Source organism: Epinephelus fuscoguttatus, linkage group LG22 (genome assembly GCF_011397635.1).
Source record: "Epinephelus fuscoguttatus linkage group LG22, E.fuscoguttatus.final_Chr_v1".
In the NCBI taxonomy this organism is placed as follows: Eukaryota; Metazoa; Chordata; class Actinopteri; order Perciformes; family Serranidae; genus Epinephelus; species Epinephelus fuscoguttatus.
Window position 1 is genome coordinate 13,031,296 of NC_064773.1, and position 13,605 is coordinate 13,044,900.

At 41.7% G+C, this 13,605-nt stretch overlaps 1 long non-coding RNA gene across 1 annotated transcript in view; it reads left to right on the top strand.

The window, feature by feature from the left end:
- Window positions 1-8,908: 8,908 nt before the first annotated feature.
- Window positions 8,909-13,605, top strand: part of LOC125883064 (uncharacterized) — a 341,181-nt gene continuing 336,484 nt past the window's right edge. The window contains exons 1-2 of the long non-coding RNA XR_007448449.1: window positions 8,909-9,191; window positions 9,878-10,026. This is a non-coding gene — a long non-coding RNA (uncharacterized LOC125883064). The remainder of the gene's footprint in view (window positions 9,192-9,877; window positions 10,027-13,605) is intronic.

Sequence of the window (13,605 nt, forward strand, 5' to 3'; positions counted from 1 at the left end):
GCGCGCGTGCACAAGCTGGATCGGGTCTAATCTTCGCTATTCTACGCTAGGAGAAGTACTTCTTCTAGGCTCCACGCGCACGACTGCCCCCCCATCACACACACACACACACACACACACACACACACACACACACACACACACCAAAGTAGCCTCTTGGCAAATGATGATCAACCAGCTCTATACATAGCTCAATGTTAATGAAACTCACCGGATTCGTTTACTATCCCAAAAAATAAAATAAGATGTAAGATGCAAGTGGTCCTCTCTAACACTCTCAAAGATCACGGTTAGTCTTTTAAAAATCGCACTGAGCTGTATCCCCCCTCAGCTGCACACTCTCTCCCCAGCGGTGAATATACATCGATGGATGCAGGATTTGTATTGCATCGGTGCAACATGAGGGGCTGGAGACGGAGCACGTCCACCGCTGCGGTTAATGATACACAATTGCAACTCAGTGGAAGTCAACACTTTTTAGTTGAATATTTTTTCTTTCTTTCTGTCTTCCTCTCCCCCCTCCTCCTCCTCCTCCTCCTCTATCATCACACATCAACACGTCTCTCCGGAGAAAACACTGGCCACTCACGCTTCACCGTCAAAACTCGGGGCATGGATTTCTCAATGGCTCTCTATATGGCAACACACAGTCTATAAGCCACGGACGCAGAATGGCAGCTTGTTGTGGTACTCACTTCAACAATAAGCAAAGAAATAATGAATAGAAGAAATAGAAAGGGCTCACCCAGTCATCACGGATCCGAGGACGCGTGCATCATTTTCCTCTTGCCCCCTCTTTTTTCCCTCCAATAATCCCTGGGAATTTGAACGGCACCCATTGATATGCAGCAGTAGGGTCCCCCCCTCCTCCCCTCCATCGCCACCACCACCACCACCCCTCCACCTCCACCCTCTCACCCTCCCCTCCATCCTCTCTCTTCCCAGACGTCAGTCGCATTGCCTTCCCCATTAATTCCGCTCTGTATTTATTTTATTTCTTGTTGCATTTTTCCCCCCTTCATCTTAATCCATTTTGTCCTCCTCCCTCCTCTCTGGAAAATGCTGCAAAACCTCTAATGGAAGCCACTCAATTCCTCCAGTCTGCTTCTTGCTGGTGACCTGCATTGACGTCATTGCGTCATTAGGTTTCCCCTGGAAACACGGGAGAGCCAAAAATAGAAACACATTAATTCAAACCCCAGGCTGGGGGGAGGGGGTTGGGGTAGGGGGTAGTTGGGGGCTGTTTTTGGCGACTATTTCTTTCTATCAATCCATAATCTTCTGACCCCCCCTCCCCCCCACGGACACACACACACACTCACAAATACACACCCCTTTCTCTTTGGTTTCCCTTCCCTGCTTACGGAGCTCCACTAACACTGTCATTACAACCATAAGGAAATATCTTTTTGTCACAGGGTGTTTAAAATATAACTGGTAGTGACATATTTCACAATGTGTTTATGTTAATTTTAGCATCATTTTTCTCCTGTTTATAAATTATTTTTTTTAATATTTCTGTCATTGTGAGATTTTAGGGACATTAATGTACCTTAAGGTTATTTTAATCAGCACAGAGCCCCATTTTTTTAAAGCACATGGTATTAAAGGTCCAGTGTGGAAAATGTAGCGGCATCTATTGGCAAAAATAGTATATAATATTTATAACAATGTGTTCAATAGTTTATGATCACCTGAAAATAAGAGACATTGTGTTTTCGTTAGCCTAGAATGAGTCGTTTATATCTACATACGGAGCGGGTCTTTTAGAAGTTCATTCTCACCCCCACTCGTCAAATACTGCTGCTTTGTTGATGATTTTTGTGGCAGATTCCGATGTATGGAGGCACCTTTCGCAACTATATGAGACACACCGAGTGGCAGCTATTTCTGAAGCTGCCAGCCACAATTGAACTCTTCAAATACTACAACTTTATCAATGGATATTTGTGTCAGACCCTGACACACCAAGGCACTCCATACAGCAGTATGATGCACACCAGGCAGTGGCTTTTTCTTGGAAACTACCATAGTATAAAGAGTGAGAAAGTCCATATAGGGCAGGGGAGGTGGGAGGGGAGGTGATTGGGTCAAACAAACACTGGACTTTCACCCGGGATCCCACTGTTTGTTTTCCATGTGAAACTACAACCCGGTCTCACTCCAAAGTCGTCAAAATCTGGCACTTGGGCAGTGACCTCTGGGGTCAGACACAAATGGATAAAGCCATTCTTTACTTTGGCATTTAAGCGATCGATCACTGTTATGGTTTAATGGCAGCCAGCAGCATCAGGGAGAAACATAGTAGGACAAGAACGAAAGCTAAGGCGGCAAAAGTCCAAGTAGGGCGGGTGGGATGTGTGCTGGATGGGTCCAGCAAATACTGACTTTCACCCCAGAGAGCGAGAAATTATAAAGTCAAACCCTGTTCGTTTTTCTAAACCCAACCACGTGTTACTTGTTGAAGAAAATAAAACATCAATTTGTGGTGGTGTACCAAAATAGTGCACTTATTTTGAAAGAGACTGTATGTAAACGAATTTCCTGTGAAAACGTAAGTGTATTTTAAAAGAAGACAATGCATGTAACTGGCAGAGCTTGAACCAATGCACCCAGGGTACCTTGCACATCGTATCTGCACATGGAAAGTCCATGACCAAACGTCAATATGTGGCAGGTCGGAGTAGGAATGTGTTGAACCAAGAGTCAACAGAGTTATTTGAATAACAATATTAATTGCTAGCATGTTCAGCATGCCACACTAGTAACGTGACACATTACTTTACCAATCGTACTTATTTTAAGCCATTCATGTTTTTTCTAAACCTAACTACGTGTTTTTGTTGCCTTAACCTAAAGAAATAAACGTAAGAACAAAATGTTTTACCTAGGTAGTATGTTTATTTTGAAAAATAAGCGGAAGCTGTACACTTCCTGTAAAAACGGAAGTGTATTTTGAAAAGACAATGCATGTAACAAGAGTCAATTGAGGCGCCATGAACTTTAAAAACTGGTGCACGACAGTACATAGTGCGTCATATTTTGATGTGTAGGTCCACTGACAAGTAGCGGTATTTGATGAGTTGGGATGAGAACAGGTCGTTTCTACAGTAATTCAGACTGGACAAACCAAACACTGGCTCAAGATAGGACCACTGGCGTTTTCATGTTGGCCACCAATATATCATCTTCTGCATTATCATGCCACTGGCACCCATTTGTGATCTTTAAATGACATTATCATAGTTTATGCTTTGATGAGAGCATTTTGCTGACATTGATCAACCATAAGAGTATGCACTCTTAAAGGGTCAGTTCACCCCTGAAATCAAAACACATTTTCCCTCTTATCTGTAGTATTATTTATCACTGTACAGTACATTGTTTTGGTGTGAGTTGCTGAGTGTAGATATCAGGCATAGAGATGTCTGCCTTCTCTTCAATATAACAGAACTAGATGGCACTGGTCAAAGCACAAAAAAATACATTTGGAAAACTCAACAGCAATGTCTCCTTCCTGAAATCATGACCTGATTACTCAAGATAATCCACAGACCTTGTTGTGAGCGGTTGTGAGCTTTTTGTGCAAAGTTCTGTACTACCTGGCACCGAGGTTTTCTGTGTGGTGATCTGATGAAACACAAATTATTAATTAGTTAATTAGTCTCAAAACTAGAACTTTGACATGGGGAGACAGGGTCTCAGGATTAGAAAATAAAGCAGGACCCTTGTTGTTGATACTGTGCTTTAATGGTGCATATTCCAGAAAAAAAATCAATTACATTATCAAAAACCAGTTGACTTGAGTTAGTTTCCCACTTTGCCCAATTAGTCATTGAGCCTTGGAGAACTGTTCTGTAGCACTGTACACACAGTAGAGTGGTTAGAAGGAACCTGATCTGGAACTAGAGCACTGCTGACTTTCTTTTTTTAAACCACATAATCAAGACGTTTTTGTTTCCTGTGACACTGAGTGCAGGTCGAATCAAAATCAGATATGCAGTTGTAGGTAACTAAACATCTGGTAGAATCACAAACCAGCAGTATCACGATTTAAAAAGCACGCATTTGCAAAAGCTGTGACCATGTACGTACATGCATCCACGTGTCGCTTCTCTTTGCCAGTTGGCATAAAGAGTTGATCATCTGTCCTCCGGCTTATGACCAATCTTTCCACAAATCTTCGGCAAGTCTGTGAATCCATTTGGAAGTTGTGTGCCTATGTGTCCCCTCTGTTCAAGCCAATTGGTATCAACACAAACTCCCAACTTTACAAACACACACACTTGACCTCCATGCCAAATTTCAGCCTCCTAGGGCAAAAACTGTGGCCATGAAAGGTCGGAGAAATTTTTGTGGACTGACCAACTGACCAACCAAAGTGACATATAGAGCTGGTAACAGCTAAAAATATAACCATCGACAGCGCCAAGCTCTAATTGTTATATGTACACTTATTGTATATTAATTTTTTTTTACCTCTTTTTGACTATTGGGGAGACAAAATGTGGATAAATTATAAATGGTGTGATCAAAACACAAGTAAACGTGTCAATTTTTTTTCGTAATCAATTAATAATGCCCACCTCCATGTCATGCTCTCAATAAGAACCAGACTGTATCTTCATCATTTTATCAGTCATTCCCAAAAAGTATAAATGGAAAAACTGGAGGACAGTAGAAAAGCTCCTACAAAGAAAATGTAATGCTGTAATGCTGATCTTCAGAGAGCGAGTAATGATTAGCTTCTTCATCCAGGCAATGGCTTAGGTTTTGTTTCAACACTGTGAGGACACACGTATAAAACTGGGGGATAAGGGTCCTCCCCCAGGAAACTGTGAGCACTGAACACTTAACTGACCTTTTGTTAAGCCCCGCCCCTTTGTGATGGTCCGACAAGCTGTTAGAGTAAGCCTGGAGCCCACACTGTAACTAACTGCACTCCCTGAAGAAATGTTATCATATGTTTGGAACAATGAAAGATTCCAGAGAGAAGCAGACAGAGGGGTCTACAGTGTGTGTTTGAAGGATATATCCAGGATGTCAAACTGACTCAGCAGCAACAACAGGTTAAAAAGACAAAGATAGTTAGAAGCTAAAGCCGAACTATAGGCTACAGATCACAGTGTAAAAGTGAACCACCACATCACTGCTGATCGCCACAGAAGACAATGAATATAAAGGGAAACTTTGCTGATATTGAACCAGCTGTGTGGCATCGCAGTGTGTGCAGATGAACCGTGTTTGGCTTCGCCCCCGTGCCGCTGCTGGATGGACAGGGATCTACGAGGGAAGTCAAACACTGTTCATCTGCACACACTGTGATGACACACAGCTGGTTGAATATCAGCAAAGTTTCCCTGCTTCCCTTCACTGGTTCCTGTACAGCAGGGTCAGTCTTTGTTTCACTATTATAATCATTAAAAAGCAAAAGCAGCATGTGTATACATTCAGTAGGCTATATCTTCAGTAGCTAGCTAGCTAACCCTACACTTTTCAGGGTTTGATTTTGGTTTTGGAACAGGGAAGAAACGAATATCTTTTTCCAACCTCTCCAGGTAACGAGTATCATTAACACACGACGTGCCCCAGGCACAACATTTAGCTCCAAATCCACAAAACCAGCCTGAAAATGAAGGAAAAATGAAAAGACTGCATTAGAGTCAATGGAGCACAGCTGTGTTGATGTCAGACCCTGGTCTGAGCTAACTAGATGCTACGTTATGATTGGCCAGTCTGCATCCAGCATCAGTTTATGGTGTCTTTAATTTCGTCAAAATAAAAATATATGTGTTTGTTGTAAATATTGAGGGGGATGTGTCACTTGCGCCCCCCCCTGGAATCTACGTCAATGCATTCAGAATCTAGGACCTATAGTTTGCTTCCCAAAACCCTCAATAGAAAGATTAGCAGCATCTTAAATTCTGTACAGCCAATGATTTGTGAATAAAAAAAGGTATGAAACTATGGTCAAAAATCAGTGATCATAAGGTAAATATCCCCAGTATGAGTCAATGTTATGCTTTCAGATAATACTTAAGTTTCTTTTCTTTTAAATAATGTACAGTACTCTTATACTATGATGTTAAAATGAGCAACACAGTGTGTCATAGGTTGGCTGGATAAAATGTCTGGCCTAAAGCAGTAATTATGAAACCAATAGTTTGACTTTCTGCAGTTATTTAATCACTTTATCTCAAGGGAAGTCAGATGAGCTGTAAAAAGATGGCAAAGTAAATGTAGGAAGCAGTTTTATAGTATTCATTCATTGTTCTTTCATTCATGCAGTCATTCATGTAGTTCTCTTCTTAATCCATTCACATATCCAGGGCAGCCACCTTTCCAGTGACGCAGGGCCCTCCTCCCATTTAATCGCTTTAGCTTCATCTATCTGCTGTGATGTTCGAGATCAAGTGACATACGGCGCCGCGCGCACCCCCCTCCCCTCTCCAATGCCCCCCCACCGGGCGTGCACCACCGCTCACAAACAGGCACGTGTTCGTGCGCACACGCTCCAGCCTCGTGACACCCGGCTGGAAGCACGCGCGCTGGAACATGAGTGGTGATGCTGCATTCACGCTGTGGCCTTAAAGAAAGGAAGGAGGGGGAAACTGTGGCAGCATCAGCATCGCGAGATGATAGTGGACCGCAGTGGCAAACTGCCAGTGGTTGTCAAGGTGATTTCCCTAAACAAGTAACTCTACCGCCCACAAATCATGTGTGACTGTTCATTTTTAATATTGTGAATATTATTTGCTTGGATTATTACTTCAGGCTTTTTATTGTGTCTCAAATCCACAGTACAACAGTTGTTACCAAGCTCACCTTAACCCTACAGGCTGCAAGAATACACCTGTGGAAAGTTTTTCCTGGACTTAATTTTTGTCAAACATTTCACCTATTAATTACTGGTGAGGACAAATTAAATAATAATCATCAGAACACAAATAAAGTAAATGATAGGTAAAAACAACCCAAAGCTATTTCTCTGTGTGTGTTTTCTATGGAAGTCTCAGGCATTTGTTTGAGAAATAAAACTGCCCTGTTTTTCTGATTTAAAATGATTATTATCTCAAAATCCTGGGAAAAGTTTTAATTAAAAAACCTGCAATGTTTTTCCTGATTTTTTAATTTAATTTAATGTTACTTTATTTTAATTTGTTTTATTTTATTGGTTTTGGATTTTAACCAGTCAAATTCTCAATTTCCTGAATTCAGAAAAAACAATATCAGATATCACTTTTCTTACAATTCTGAATTATGCTAATAATCTCATTAATTCAGAAGAACGGGGCAGATATTTTTTCCAAGAAAACTTTCTTATAATTCTGAGATTATAATCTGCATCGTCAGATTTTTTTCTCAAGTGAATAAATTATGTTTCTGTAGTTTTCATAATATAATTTTTTTTTTTCACCTGAGAAATTAGATATTATAACCAATCAGATATTCCTCTAGCTGCATAAGGAAGAGTGAAGATTGTTTTGAGTATCCAGTCCCAAAATCGTCTTTATTTTCTCTTGGATTATTCTATTGAAATTGAACAGGACTCCAGACTCCAGAAGTGTTGGCAATATTACACATCAAACAAAAGTTGTAACCAGTCCTATTTTCTCTTGTATAAAAGCAACCTTTCTCTCCTCCCTATGGACCATAGCGCCCTCTCCACAAACACAGTGTTACTCAAGGGGACAATGTATATTCCTGCAAAGCCCTCTTTTACCAAGATGACCTCATCATTATCTGCACCTGACCATGTCAGGTTCGCATGATCTAGAAGTCCCCCTTGTCCTATCAGCCTATCAGCACCTGTTGTAACTTTCTGCTGACTATTTCTCAAATGGCAAGCCAATAGTGGGACTATTAAAATGACCCTAATGTCCCGAGGCATGATCATTTTCTTTTTATATGGGGCTTTCATTGGGGAGGCACTGGTATGACTAAGCAGGTGATAGCTCTGAGCGAACTCAAGAGGTGTTGTGCAGCACCATTCTAATGGAGACTGATGGAATGATGCATGTCCTTCAACACTACAAGCAACTTCTACATCAACCTACGTCAGCAGGTACACGGGAGTTCCTGTTTATAAGAGCTGGTGTGTCAAAGTGATCAGCACCTGTGGAGCCAGGTATGTACTCTCATAAAGCCCTTTACATTTCTGCTGATAAAAATCACAGATAATGATCAGATTAAACTAAATTCAGACATGCTCCTCCACATCTGCTTTGGTTTGACTTTGGATAAAAGATTCTCTCTCCTCAGAATTGTGACAAATGGTATGGTTCGCTTTGAGCTTAGAGGGAGAAACACCTTCACCAGTTTTCCAGTGTGGTTTTGGTACAGTTCCAAGATAACCATGAAACTTTTATAAGTTTGTTGGTACGGACCAAGAAGAGACTCAAAATGACCACAAAAAGATGACTACAAAAGACTAAGACTACAAAAAGGGGCAAAACAAACAGACACAAAACCACAAAAGATGCTTAGCAACTACAAAGGGACACACCACAATGTATGTGTTTCTTGCGCCTCTTTAGAAGAGATGGTGGGGCCTTTTGCATATCTGTACCCAGAAGGCCGTTGTCTCATAGTCCCATGCATTTAACATACAAAATTGGATTTAAATATTAAAATATATACTACCATATAAAAGCGCTACATAGACGAATATAAACCCTACTCAGTGTAAATGATGAACCTATCATTTTTATACAAAGCATGATAGGTTAATTGCTTAATTGTATAATGCAGTAGCTTACACCTATGGAAGCATCTGCAATTGTAAGGTTTCTCCAGTCATGCTCCTCTTTTGCTGTGTCACAGGTGTGTCTACCTGGAGAGGAAAGTGCAATCCTTTTTCATTTGGGTGAAACGACCCTTTAAGCTAAGGTTCGTGAGGACCAATGGGCCTTTTTCACAGCAGACATTTTGACTTGTCTTAGTAGGAAAAGCACAGGTGAAACTGATAACATTAAGAATGGCTGAGTTCAATTTAGTGTCCCAGTAAGCTAGTAGCAGTTAGCCAACATGGACAATACCAGGGTCTCCCCTAAGCAAATCCGTCAGTAGTGTAACACACCTGTGCTGCTCCTACTCTGAGGTGTCAAAATGTCTGCCGTGAAACCCAACGTCACTCAGAACACAATTAACGTCACCAGCAACGTAAATGACGAGGCGAATATCAGAATAAGGTGAACGATTAATTTCCAGCATAATTTCATCGCCATAAAATAATTAGTTTAAAGAAGGTTCGTTTGTTTAACCTTAAAGTCGGCTACATGCTATTGACTGTTTATGCTAGGCTATTTAGCATCCAGTGTCGCTATTTTAGCTATCTTTAGCGAACCGTTGGCTAGACTTGTTTGCCAAGTTAGCATTAGCTTAAAACCAATTTAGAGCTGATGCTAGCTATATGCTACCGCAACGCCAAAGCAAACAAATGTTTGTTGTTAGCTAAAAGTGCTGGGTAATAGTAGCCGCGACAGCTAACTCCTTGTCAAACGGTATACGGCGCAGATGTGTGATTTAACATATTTTGAATAAAACACTACGTTAGTTATAAGCTACTGCAACGCCGCTGGAAGCTAAATACAAGTTTAACGTTAGCTAAAAGTTGTAGCTAATTAGCCGCGTCAGCTAACAGCTAGCCGTACTTTAATGCTAGCTAAAAGTGCTAGCTAATTAGCCGCACCTGCTGCTTGCTAGCCAAAAGGCACTGCAGCTGTATGATGCAGATGTTGCGGTGATTTAAGTTATTGTGAATAAGATGCTAAATTTCCTGTACAGTTATTTGAATGTGTCACATTTATGGCCAGCCCTAATATTATGCAACTAATTAGCCAATGATTTAATTACTTGTCATTATTTATTATTTCAGGTGATGACTTCTACACCACTTTCCCCATGCTTGAGAATGGTGGACATGGATGGATTCTGCCTGATGACTGCAACCCTAAAGCAGACATGCAACCTGGATGACCAAAACGTTCATGGAGGACAGGCCTTGGCAACAAGTGGAAATTTCAGGTATGCCGCTCCTTGCTTTTGCTTTCATAGTGTCAGCAGTGTAAATATTAGGGAACTTTTTTGAGGCTCCTTGTAATCTAGCCTACGTTTCAAGTTGATGTGACCTGGTAGGTCAATGGTTTCACTGCATGAGGTGAAATATCATCATACTGTATGCTGCTATCATTCTTGCTGTAGCTTTTAAGTGCAGCAACCTCCATGCTGCAATACAATGGTAGTGTAGTTGCATGGTAATTTGATGGTGCAGTTTGGGAGTGTTTTACCAGTAATATTGTATCATTTGTATTTTATGTGGTATTACCATTGTACTTGGATATTCTTCAGCTCGTGCAAGACCTGCAGGCAGTGTTTACATGTGCATTATCCTACTGGCCCCACCTTCCCTGAATTATGATGCATTTATTGTTAAAATTAGATGGGTTGGGGCAACTTGTCAGTATCACTGACTCTTATGTCTCTTTTTGAAGTGCCTCATATTGTCTTTTTGTGATAAGAATTGTTAATATATTGCACTGCTCTGTTGTATATCATGTGCCGATTCCTGGCTGACTGGAGAGTTTGAGCATTGAGGTTGTTGTTTTCATAACACTGATGATGATGATGGCTGTCAACAAGATGACTAGATGATATACTGCATGTGTGCTTGGTGGTCAGACATCAGGGGCGGCCTAAAAGCAGAGGCGACAAAGACAAAATATTGTTTTTGGTAGGTTTTTTTTTTTAAAGAAGTTTACTGATTGGATACTAAGCTCTTGAGTTTACTGTTTTGGTGTAGCTTTCTGCTGTCTACAGCCTGGCCTAGATGAGATATGAACACGTTGCTCTAGGCTAGAGGAGGGGACATGGGCATTAAAAAACCTCCCAAATGTAACTGTGGTCTTGACTTAAAGCAGTCCTCATCACAGCAAATGAACACACACAATTAAGTTTTCCTTTATTGTGCCTTTTTAAATATGGATAATATTTAATTATTGATGGCAGTTATAAACAAGTATAAATGCATCTAAGGTAAATGTTTACCCTTTTCTATCTTACATGGCAGTGATTGCACAGTTGCATTACTTACGTCTCACACTCTTAATTCTCATGATGATACTGTCTGTACATTTGACACTGCAGAGCAAGAATGCTCCATCCATTTAGACCGGCCACTTTAGCACTGCTAGATGAAAACACCAGTTAGCCAAATGCAATTTTTTCTCACCTCACCCCATTACCTCAGTCAATATCTAATCCTCCTCTTCCTCCTTCTGATGTTTATATTGATTCCCCAGACAAGTTTTGCCATGCTCCTTAGCATGTGTATTAATGATCTCTCGCTTTCTCTTTCTTCCCTTCACACGCACTCACACTAGCAACTGGTGTGCTGTTAGGTCGAAGACACTTTGATAGGGATGCGTGTGTGTGTGTGTGTGTGAGTGTAAGCGTGTGGGAGGGTTGGCAGTTGAGGGGATTGAAATTTCAAGCAGAGACTGATGGAGACTGAGTGAAATGAATCTGATTGTGCAAAAGTGCATGACTTTGTAGTGTTGATGTTGAAATCTGGAACCTGGGTTGCTGTGTCAAAATGAGAAAACTTGACTTTGGTGCACAAGCAGATTGCCAAAATGTAGTTGCCTCACTACAGACACTGACCTAGGGGGACAGGCAACATTGGGGTGGTAGCACTGCACCACAGCACACTGCACTAACTGCTGATGACATCTGCTGGGCAAAACTGTAAACTGCAGTCACAGTGTTCACTCACGTCTAGCAGATCAAATAACCTTTCTATAGGCTTTTCACAAAGCTTCTCAACAAGCATATTGTGATAATCACTCCCTGCCTTCATACCTCATTTAAATTTTACATTCACACATCAGTTTTCCTGCACTGAACTCCCGTGCTTGACAAAAGTGTGCCCTGATTCATATGAATTAAACAGATGTGTCCAAAAAGATGAGACGAGAAGAGGGAATCTAACTTCTTATTGGACTGGTGTATCTGCATGCTCCAAATGTGCTCTAAATCATCACTGCCAGCAGCAATAGAACATCTCTATGAAGGCAATATTCACAGTCTGACACCAAGCATTTGAAATATCTACCCAGTGAAACACAATTAGCTTGAAGAGTATTATGAAATGATGTCTGCGCTCCCTGTAATTCAAGATCTAAATCCCAGTCGCTGCATTTGTGAATGAATGAAGCTTTACCACCCCTCGGTATTTTTTGCCTCTTTGGTATTTAAATGCATGCAAAGATCAAAGCCCCCCTTCAGGAGGAAGAGGTGGTGCAATAAGCAGAAACCCCCAGACTATACGCACAGCAGTCCCTCTTCCACTGTAACTCAGTCGCAACCTTCCTCGCAAAGGCAGAGGTGCTGCTGCAAACTGCCACCAGGGGGCAGGAGTGCTCAGGAGTGTTTTTTTTCCCCCCTCCCTCCTTTCCTCCTTCCCTCTCTCCCTCATGCCTTCTCCTCAGCTGTTTGTCTGTCTGCTCACAGTGAACGTCGATACATGCATGCATACACATTCACATGAACATGAATATTGATTTCCTTGGGGAAAATCTAGATGTTTACAAACAGTTGTACATAGTAAATAAATAAAAAAGCCTACACAGACACCACATCAGTGTTGCTCCCCAGACTGGGATGACATTGCACTTTCTCTTTGATCACAAGAGCACATTATGCTCGTATGTGGCCCCGGAGTGACTTCACAAGGTCACGACCTCCCCGTTCTCCCCCGCCACTCGCAGCTCCATCGCCGCACCGCGTGATCAAGGTTCAGCTGCAGCACTTCACAGCCACACATCTACTGGCTTCCTATTTATACCAGATTGTTAATGGCTACTCTTATTAATTTCACAGGGAGGCAATCAAACAAAGCCTTACTCTGGGGGGGTGCAGCAGATGTCTGGTGTAACCTTCGAAGTATATTCAGATGGACCCTTAGCAGGCAGGCCACAACCTTGGTGCTGGGAGGATGAAATCAAGGGGAAAGAGAGGGAGAGAGGGGAGAGAAAGAAGACGTGTGTGAGTAAGTTGCACGCAAAGATAGTAAGGAAAACAGGAAAAGAAAAAACGAAGGAGGAGAGAGCGAAATCGAGTGACAGAGGGCGGGCTGATATCAAAGAGGCCTTTGTTCAAGCCTCCCCCAGTAGCTGTATGAGGATCAGAGCCAGAGAGCAGTGGACCTTGAGGACCTTGAGAGGGGGAATTGAATGCTTACGGTGCAGAACTCTATCTTCAAGGCTCTCTGCCCTCAACTTTTTCATTTTTTATCATTAATTATTTCTCGCTAATTGCCAGGATTAGAAAAAGAGGGAGAGAGAAAGGGCGCTCTGGGTCTCTGGAGTCTTAAACCAAGTGTGTGTGTGTGTGTGAGTGTATGTGAGTGTGTGTGTACGCGGTATGCCTACATATACACTTTAGCCCCGTATATAAAGAAAAGAACAAGGGGAAGAAGCACAAATTGCACATTCTTGGTCAGCAAGGTTGTTAGCGCTCTGTAGTTGATTGTGCTTGTTGAACCATAGAACTATTTCCATTAAAGTTAAGAAGATGGTCATAGCCCAGCAATGTCCTTGTAGAGTG